This window comes from Budorcas taxicolor, chromosome 23 (genome assembly GCF_023091745.1).
Source record: "Budorcas taxicolor isolate Tak-1 chromosome 23, Takin1.1, whole genome shotgun sequence".
NCBI classification, from domain to species: Eukaryota; Metazoa; Chordata; class Mammalia; order Artiodactyla; family Bovidae; genus Budorcas; species Budorcas taxicolor.
Genome location: NC_068932.1, coordinates 15,665,985 through 15,676,435, shown reverse-complemented (window position 1 = coordinate 15,676,435; position 10,451 = coordinate 15,665,985). Strand labels below are relative to the sequence as shown.

Below are 10,451 nucleotides of genomic sequence, written 5' to 3'. Positions count from 1 at the left end.
TACAATGTGTCCGAGGATGTACAACCTCAGTCTAATCACACAATACCATCAGATGAACTCAAAATGAGGAAAATTCTCTTTTAAAAAGTGTCACGGTGATGGTGGGGATGGGGGGTACTCTAGTCTTCAAAAATTAAAAAAAAAAAAGGCAAAATCATAAAAGGCAAAGAAAAGCTATGAACATGTTTGAGATTAAAGAATATTAAAACAATATGACAGTTACATGTAATACCTGCCCCTAAATTGGACTTTGTATTAGGTAGAGGAAAAGAAAATATTCTATGAAAGACTGTATTAAATCAGCCAACACAACTATCTTAAGCATAGTGGATTAAATAAAGGTGTCAATATAAAAATTTTGATATTTATAATTAACAATTGTTATATTCTATAAGAAAAAAATTTCTATTCTTAGGAAACATACTCTGGAGTATTTAGGATAAAAGGCCATGATATATGTAATTTACCCTCAAATGACTTAAAAAAATATGCATGCACACAGAACAAGGGATAAAGCAAATAGGATAAAATGTTAAAGAAGCAAAGCAAAGAGGGATACACAAGGTCCTATTGCATAGCACAGGTACCTGTGTTCAAGGCCCTGCAACAAACTAAACCAGAAAAGAATATGTGTCTGTGTGTGTATGAATCACTTTTCTATATAGTAGAAATTAACAAGATATTGTAAACCATACTTCAAAAAAATTTTTTTAAATGTTACACTAGGCAAATCTGGGAATATGAGTATTTCTTGCATTATTTTTTATGTTTGTAACTTTTTGTAAGTTTATTTCCAAAGAATAACATTTTAAAGATGTCTCTAGTCTCTATTTTCTCACTCCTCTCTGCCCCCCAATTTACTCCATTCTAGCTTGTGTCTACTCTCATTAATGACTTCCCTGTCCCTAATTTAAGAGAGAAATTCCAGTCTCCATCTTGCTTAATCTCTCAACAGCATTCATTCTGTTGATCACCCCTCCATTTTGAAACACTCATTCATCTGACTTTCAAACTTGAAACACTTTTGCTCCTCTGTTTTCATTACTCCATTGTTGCCATACTCTCTCCATTTCCCCCCTACCTCTATGGCTACTACTTCTTAATTTCCTCAAGGCAAGAAAAACTTCCCTCTTAACTGAAATTTCCTAAAGGAATAGTTCTGAACTCTCTTTTCTTCTTATTCAACCCTCTTTAACCCAGGTAGTCTCAGTATTTAGATGATCATCTATCAACTGAAGACTCTAGAATTCGTATCAGCAGCTCCAACATTATCATCCGAATGCCTTCTTGATATTTATATATAGATAATTTTAGTCATGTATGGATATGTGAGTTGGACCATAACGGTGGCTGAACACTGAAGAATTGATGCTTTTGAATTGTTTTGATAGAGAAGACTCCTGAGAGTCCCATGGACTGCAAGGAGATCAAACCATCCATCCTAAAGGAAATCAACCCTGAATATTCACTGGAAGGACTGATGCTGAAACTCCAATACTTTGGCCACCTGATGTAAAGAGATGACACATTGGAAAAGACTGTGATGCTGGGAAAGATTGAGGGCAGGAGAAGACGGCAGAGGAAGAGATGGTTAGATAGCATCACCAACTCAATGGACATGAATTTGAGCAAACTTTGAGAGATAGTGAAGGACAGAGAAGACTGGCAGGTTGCAGTCCACGGGGTTGCAAAGAGTCAGACACGACTTAGTGACTGAACAACAATAACAGACATAATAAATATGATTAAATGAGCCTCTCCTAGTTTTCTTCCAGCATTCTCCATCTTAATGCATACCACCACCATCCACTCAGTTTCTCCAGATCCTATATGCCAACTGTATACCCAGTATCTCTGCTTGGTGGTCTTAAAGTCACCTCCATCCCAGTACCTTCAAGTCTAAACTCATAATTGCCTTCTCCAAATCTGCTCCTATTATAATATTCCATATCTCACCAAATGACAATATTTTAGTTGCTCACACCTAAAACCCAAGAGTCATTTTCTTTCTATACCACCCTCTTTCTTATCCAATTAGCCAAGTGTAGTGGGTTGAATTTATCTCTGGAAAAGATATGTCCAAGTCCTAACTCCAAGGACTTATGAATGTGACTTTATTAGAAAAGAGTCTTTGCAGATATAATTAAGATAGCTTCCCCAAAATGAGATAATCCTGGATTAGACATACTCCCTTCCTCACAGAGCTAATAAGTAGCTGTGATGGGTTTCCTTATGAAAGAAAAAAGAGAAGGGCTTGCTTTTGCAGCACATATACTAAAAATGGAATGATACAGAGAAGATTAGCATGGTCCCTGTGCAAGGATGACCCACAAATTCACGAAGTATTCCTATCTGGAGGGGGATAAATTAACAGTTCAGGATTAACATATACACACTACTATATATAATACAGATAACCACAAGACCTACTGTATAGCACAGGAAACTCTACTCAATAGGTGTAATAACCTATATGGGAAAAGAATCTGAAAAAGAAAGAATATGTATAAACACACACACATATATATATGTATGTATGTATATCTCAATCACTTAGCTATATATCTGAGAATACAACATTGTTAATCACCTATATGCCAATATAAAATAAAAGTTAAATTAAAAAATTCAAATAGTAATGAGTGGCAAAAAAAGAGGAGAAGGCACATGGAGACTCTGGGAAGAAGACCATGTGAAGATGGAGGCAGAGATTTGAATGACGCATCTATTGGCCAAAGGAACACAAAGGATTGCTGGCAACACCATCAATTAGGAGAGAGGCATGAAGTGCATTCTCTCTCAGAGCCTTCAGAAGAGACCAACTCTGCCAACATAATTTTTTTAATTTTATTTATTTATTATTATTTTACTGTTCTGGGTCTTTGTTGCTGCCCGTGGGCTTTCTCTAGTTGCGGCTAGTAGGGGCTAGTCTCTAGTTGCAGTGCACAAGCGTCTCATTGCAGTGGCTTCTCCTGTTGCAGAACACAGGCTTTAGGGCATGCAGGCTACAGTAGCTGTAGAGCGTGGGCTCAGCAGTTGTAGTTCCCGGTTCTAAAGCATCAGCTCAATAGTTGTGGCACGTGGGCTTAGTTGCTCTGCACCATGTGGGATCTTCCCTGGACCCGGGATCAAAACCCGTGTTTCCTGCATTGGCAGGCAGGTGGATTCTTCACCCCCGCCACCAGCATCTTGATTTCAGACTTCTGGTCTCCAGGATTGTGAGAGAGTAAATTCCTGTTGTTCTGAAGCACTAAATCTGTGGTAATTCGTTATCACAGCCTTAGGAGGCTAATATACCTAGTCTGGGCTTCCCAGGTAGCTAGGTGGTAAAAGAATCCGCCTGCCAATGCAGGAGCCAAGGGTTCGGTCCCTGGGTTGGGAAGGTCCCCTGAAGGAGGGAGTGGCAAACCACTCCAGTGTTCTTGCCTGGAAAATACCATGGACAGAGGACCCTGGCGGGCTACAGTCCATGGGGTCACAAAACAGTTGGACAACACTGAGCAGCTACAACAACAATACCAAGTAGTCACTAAGGTCTGTTTGTTTTACCCTCCTGAATATATATATTTTTTATTATATAATACAATGTTATTAACTGTAGTTCACCATGTTTTATATTAGATCCTCTGAAACTAGATAGCTGAAATCCGTACAGACTTTCAGCTATAAGATGGATAAGGTCTAAGGATCTAATGGAAGTATCCTCTAAATGTACTCACTTCACAGTATCTACCCACCCAGGTTAAGTCACCACCATCTCTTCCCTGGGTGACAGAAGTAACCTCCAACCAGTTTCTCCACATTCACTTGGGGCCACATTCAAACATTTCCCCGTGCTGCAACCAAAGCACTTTCTAATAAACCCGTATCTGATCACTGCCTTGCTCTTTTAGTCACCTTCATATTAACCTTTCAGCTGTTTAAAACTTTTTCCTTAGGTTTCATTTTTCTATTGTCTCCATTTTCTTCCTCCTACATTCTGGCTGTTTCTTCAAAGTACTCTTCTAAGTTCCTCTTCCTTGAATCATCCTCAATTTCCACAAATGCTTTAAATTCCGTGCATGCCTGGTAAAGCCTTAGCTAGGAAGAGAAGGTGACTAGGACTAAGGTTACGGATTATAGTTAGGATACAAGCATTGAGAAGATGTGTATTGCAGATTAACCACAAGGGTGAGACACTCTTGTGGGAAATGAATGATAGTAAGATCACAAAGCAACTGCTGTTTGGTAAACCACAGCAGGACAGCCACAAACCAGAGAGATAAGATGCTCTAGAAATGCATACTGATCCTTTGGGGAAGCAAACTGATGCCACATATCAAGAGGTACCGCAATCCTACTCCTGGGAATGTGTCATAAGGAAATAATTCAAAATAATAAAATAAAAGCTACACAAAAAGGCCTGTAACAAAATGTTTAATAGTTAAAAGTGAGAAATCACTTAAATTTAAACTGTATTAATATAGAAAGTGTACAAAAAACTAGATTACACAGTTGATTAAAATGATAAAATATAGAAATATGGGGACATTTTGCAAAACAATATTAGATAAAAGGTAGAGAAACATAACTGTATATCATAATTATGATGATGTATAAAATCAGCATCTCCAGTTTGATAAAGATCAAAAAGGATAGATATGAAAAGAGAATGATGGAGAGTTTTTTTTGGATTTTTATACTTTTCCTTTTCATGATATTTTATTTTTAAAATATTTCTATTTATTTGTGCACTTATTTATTGCCTGTGCTGCATCTTCAGTGTTGTGGGGCTTTTCTCTGGTTGTGGTGAGCAGGGGCTGCTCTCTAGTAGCAGTGTCCTGGCTTCTCATTGTGGTGCCTTCTCTTGTTGTGGCACAGAGACTCTAGGGTACACGGACTTCACTAGTTGCGGCGTATGGGCTCAGTAGTTGTGGTGCACAGGATTAGTAGCTCCTCGGCATGTGGGACCTTCCTAGACCAGGGATCATGTCTCCTGCACTGGCAGGCAGACTCTTTACTACTGAACCACCAGGGAAGCCCCTTTATGATATTTTAAAATGGATTAAATAGCAATTCTTTAAAAGAATAGTCTGAAATGCATTTCCAAACGCATATCATAACTATGAACTGTGAAGAAGCAAATAAGAAAGTCCCTTGGACTGCAAGGAGATCCAACCAGTCCATCCTAAAGGAAATCAGTCCTGAATATTCACTGGAAGGACTGATGCTGAAGCTGAAACTCCAATACTTTGGCCACATGATGCAAAGAACTGACTCATTGGAAAAGACCCTGATGCTGGGAAAGATTGAAGGCAGGAGGAGAAAGGGACAACAGAGGATGAGATGGTTGGATGGCATCACTGACGCAATGGACATGAGTTTGAGTAGGCTCCGGGGGTTGGTGATGGACAGGGAGGCCTGGTGTGCTGCAGTCCATGGGGTTGCCAAGAGTCGGACACAACTGAGCGACTCAACTGAACTAAGAAACAGACCTTATTTAAATTGTTCAGCTTGTCCTGCTAATGTGACTGATCTGGTGCAGGACAGTTTCTGTATCTCTTTGTCTTTCATGACCTCTGGGTTATCTGTCCAGTTGCACAGGGTCCTGCCCTACACATCTGATTTAATGCTCTGTCATCGTTGTCTTGAAATTCTTCATCACTTTTAAGGAAATTTTGAAATTTTCACATTTTAATTTGATCAGGGCTCTGTAAATTAAGTAGTTGATTCTGAATGACCTTGACAGTTTTGAAAAAGATTGGCTGGCTGTTTTATAAGATCCCTCAGTTTAGGTTTGGCTTAATTGTTTCTTCATAATTCAATCCAGGTTATGAATTTTTGGTAAGAATACCACTGAAATGATGTTGTGTCCTCATGCCTAGTAGCAGGAGGTGCAGAATGCTAGTTTATTCCCCAAGTTTTCTGCACTGTCAACCCACTGTTGTGTCCTTTGATACACATTTTCAAATTGCTTTGTGAAAAGGTTGTACAATTTTACATTTCCTACCAGCAGTGTGTGAAAGTGCCCATCATCCTAAACCCTCACCAAGCTAGATCCTATCTCTTAAAAAAAAAAAACTTTCCAACTTTACAAGAGGACTTCCTTTAATTATTTCAAACTATTATACTTTCCTTTGAAAAGTACTGCTAATGAAGGTGGACCTACCTCCTTCTCCATCCCAGCCCATCCCACAACCATATTACTTAAGTCATTTACATTTCTTCTTTTGAGATTAAGTAAAAAATTTATTTGGTCCAACCTGCTTCTAGTCCACCTCAGTGATGAGATAATCCTAAGAAATATTTGTGAGTTGAAAGGGCACCATGAAAAAGTATACAAATTATAGGCCATCTCATGTGGTTTTAAATGTTTAACAAAATGGACAACAGAAACCTCTTTTAGGAGATGGTAATTATCTTTAGTATACAACTGTGCACTGTAAATTCCTGCAGGGGCTGTGATAAACTGGCTCTGGATTTAGGCCACTGGGGAGAGAAGAGAACCCCTGTGGCTTGCTCACAATGAATGCGTGAAGGATAAACAGAATACAGGAGGAAAAAAAAATTGAAGAGAAGATTCTAGGGTGCTCTGTTGGAGGGCAGTGGGGATGATGTAACCACATAACAGAAAAACTGTGATAGATGAGTTATTCTGGTGATCCAGCTGGCATGACTTAGTCAAATCAAGTACATGCATAACCTGTGACCCAGCAATTCCTCTCCTGATTATATCCTTCAAAGGAAATTTCTCACAGGTCCTTAAGAGGAATACTAGAGGATGCTCATTAAAGTGTGCATTAAGGCGTGTTGTTGTTGTTCTTGTGTGAGGTGGAAAAGAATTTGAGACAATCCTGAATTGATATAAATATGTAATAAACAAGATGAAGAACTATGGAACAATTAGCAGCAACAGATCAGATATACACAGTGAGGTTAGGATACACAGATATATACAGAATAACCATATTAAAACCACTGCCAAGTGAAAAAAAGAAATGAGAATAATAAAACAAAATCATTTACATAGATGAATAATACATGCATACAAAACAAATATGCCTTTTCTCAAGAACATCAAATAAATTTTAAAAATCTATATAAACAACAGCTGAATATGGAAGAGAGAGAAAGGAATTGCTAAAAAGGGGTAAAACTGAGTATACTGATAAATAAGAATGTAACAGAGTCTCTGCATGGATGAATAATGCTAATGTGTCAAGAACTGAGGAAGCTGTTAACTCTGCATTCAAGGAAGAAGAAAGAAACAAGGGGAGGAAGTAAGGAAAGGATGGAAGTTAAGAAAGAAAAAGCAAGAGAGCAGCAAAGTGATGGGCAATCAGCTTCTGTTCCCTTTGATCACAGGGCTTTGCACGTTGTTCCACTTGCTAAAAATTCTGAGACAATGATGACCATCACCACTGCCCCCGCCACCACACACACCTACACAGTTAACTCCTCTTTCCTTTAGATCTCAGCTCAGTCATCAGTTCTTTAAAGCCTCGTATGACCTCTCTGATGAGGCCATTGTCCCTTATCATAATAGGTCTTAACACCATATTCTCTCTTTTTCGCCACTAATTACACCAAACGTTTTAGAATTAGAAAACTTTACATCTATCTGGTTAGTGTGTTTGAATAGTATCTGCTTCCAATCAGTAGACCAAAGCCCTACAAGCGCAGGGATGGTATCATTCTCGTTCTCATGACCGGACACTGGCTGATAGTTAAGTGGCTAGTTAATATTTGTTACATGGGTGAATTAATAAAAGGATAAATTAATGAACTGACCATAAAGATTGGAAAAGAGAACCAAAGTGCAAGAGCTATGAAAAGAGCCTCATAGAAGGTCTTGAAATTATTTGCCAGAAAGGAGGAGGGACTTTTTCTTAAGTTTACCACAGCTTTTGCAGCCAGGTGCTGTATACCATCTCACTCACTAGTAGGCACTGTCATCCTCAAGCTTTTTTCCATATACCGCTCGGGATGTGACAATTGAGAGAAACTGGAAGAGGGGAATATTCACCAAGAATGCTGAATAGAAGGGAAAGGAAAAAAGAACTGGAGAGAAAACAAGGGTTTAGCAGAATGCAAGTGGATACTGACTAAGCTAAAAAGGAGACAGCTACCAACCCACTCCAGTATTCTTGCCTGGGAAATCCCATGGATAGGGGAGTCTGGTGGGCTACAGTTCAGGGGGTCACACAGAGTTGGACACAACTTAGCGACTAAACAACCACCACCAAAACAGTACTTTTTTTTTTTTTTAAACAGTACTTTTGACCTAAAGTGATTGATCTACTGAAAACAGTTCACCTTTGGGATGGTGAGTAAGAATAGGCTGAACTAATATTATGCCATGCAATCCTGAGATTTAAAAACAAGAGGCATGTCTCATACTCAAGCGTCTTTAGGGACCAATAAGGCTGATGGATAACAGACAACAGGAAGTACTGGGGCTGGTGGGGGAACTAGAGACTAAATATTGAGTGAGTGTATGGTCCACTCAGAGGTATTTAAAAAATCAATGACAAGTATTACACACACACAATTTTCACCAAACAAAACTATTCCTCTGGCAGAATCTGGCCATGAGCCTCAAGTCTGTGCCCCTATGACTGTTCTAAATCCCAAAGAGCTGACCGTGTCAAATAAATAAGTAACAAAACACCCAGAATAATCAAAGTCTACAACAAGCAAGGGGGGGGGGGGTACATAAACTTATACCTAGGATTCACCTCAATTCATCAGTTAAATATAATCCAAAAAACGGTAAATATTTATTGTTTATAAATACAGAGTAATGACCCAAGTGTCTCAGGTTAAAAGATGGAATTAGTTAAGACTCCTGTACTCTGGTGTTAGTTCTCAGTTCAGGACCTACAAAGTTTAATGAATGGGCAGTCGCACAGGTTACAAAATAATCTTTCTTAACTTCTCAGTAGAAAATCAGTCTCTCATGCTGTCCATGATTTAAATCTCACCTACACATCCATTCAACTTTAAACCTATCATAGTCATGTAACGTCCCGTATTCTAAAATCGTCTCGTCTATCTATATAAAATTCTGATTTCTTTAGCCTTGGGTAATAGGAAAATAATCTGTGTTTGAAATCCAGTGCCTACTCATGTCCCAGTAAAGATGCTCAATAAATGTTCACTGAATCCAAAATTGATGTTTTTAAAATATGTCCACAAATTTTCTGATATTTTCTCTTCAAAAAAGTATACTCTAATTCCCCTATCATTGGGAGTGGTCTGAAATAAAGTGACTCATTTTTAACAAACTGAATAGTGGGAGTGATGACTTCCATGACTAAGATCTTTAAGAGGCATTAGAGTTTTCCCCTTGCTCTCTCTTGGATAACTTCCTCTGGGGAAAGCCAGCTGCTGTATCATGAAGACACTCAAGCAGCCCTATGGAGAAGTTCATGTAGTGAGAAACTGAAGCTTCCTGCCAAAAGCCAGTAAGGAATGATACGTCCTGCCAAGAGCCATATGAGTGAGCCATCTTAAAAGTTAATCCTTCCGGGGGAGATTTAAGAGGGAGAGGACACATGTAAACTTATGGCTGATTCGCATTGTTGTATGGCAGAAGCCAGCATAATATTGTAAAGCCATTATCCTCTGATTAAAAAGAAATTTTAAAAAAGAAAAAAAAAGTTAATCCTTGAGCCTCAGTAAAGTCTTCGGATGACTGTAGCCTTGACCAACAGTTAAGACTGCAACTTTTAGAAGCAGAACCATCCTGCTAAACCACTCCTAATCTCCAGATGCACAGAGACTATGTGAAATAATAAATGTTTATTATTGCTTTAAGTTGACAGCTTTTAAGAGTAATTTGTTAAGCAGAAATGGATAACTCCTATGCTTACTGAAATTATCATGATGTTATGGTATATGTGCATCTGATGTTTAAAACCTAGCTGTTCTGGCATCTCTTTGACTTACCTTCTACTCTTCCTCCACTTCCCATCTTTGCCACCTCCAGAAGCCACTCATTCCCATAATTTCTGGATATTAAAAAGTCCTTTTGCTCCTAATGAGCCCAAGAGAGGGATTCCTTAGGGACAGACTTTATCTTCTTTCAGGTGTGACAGATGTTGGAGGAGACATTTTGGATCATCAAGATCCCTCATCAATTTATTCACAAATATCTTATTTCACTTATGCATCCATTTATTCACGTGAGAGGATTTTAATTATTAGCAACACAGACTTCCCTGGTGGTTCAGCGGCCAAGACTCCATGCTTTCAATGTAGGGGGCCTGAGTTTGATCCCTGGTCAGGGAACTAGATCCCAATATGTCACAACTAAGAGTTTGATTGTCACAACCAATCAACTAAAGATCCCACATGCTGCAATGAAGATAGAAGCTGCCACCTGCTGCAACTAAGACTGGGTATGTAGAATGTATGTGTGCGCTCAGCCGTGTCCTACTCTTCACGACACCATGGACTGTAGCCCACCA

At 38.8% G+C, this 10,451-nt stretch overlaps 1 non-coding gene across 1 annotated transcript; it reads left to right on the top strand.

Moving 5' to 3' along the window:
* Nucleotides 1-2,254: 2,254 nt before the first annotated feature.
* On the top strand, nucleotides 2,255-2,357 carry LOC128068100 (U6 spliceosomal RNA). Its single transcript, XR_008201452.1, has one exon. It is a non-coding gene; the product is annotated as a U6 spliceosomal RNA (small nuclear RNA).
* Nucleotides 2,358-10,451: the final 8,094 nt, after the last annotated feature.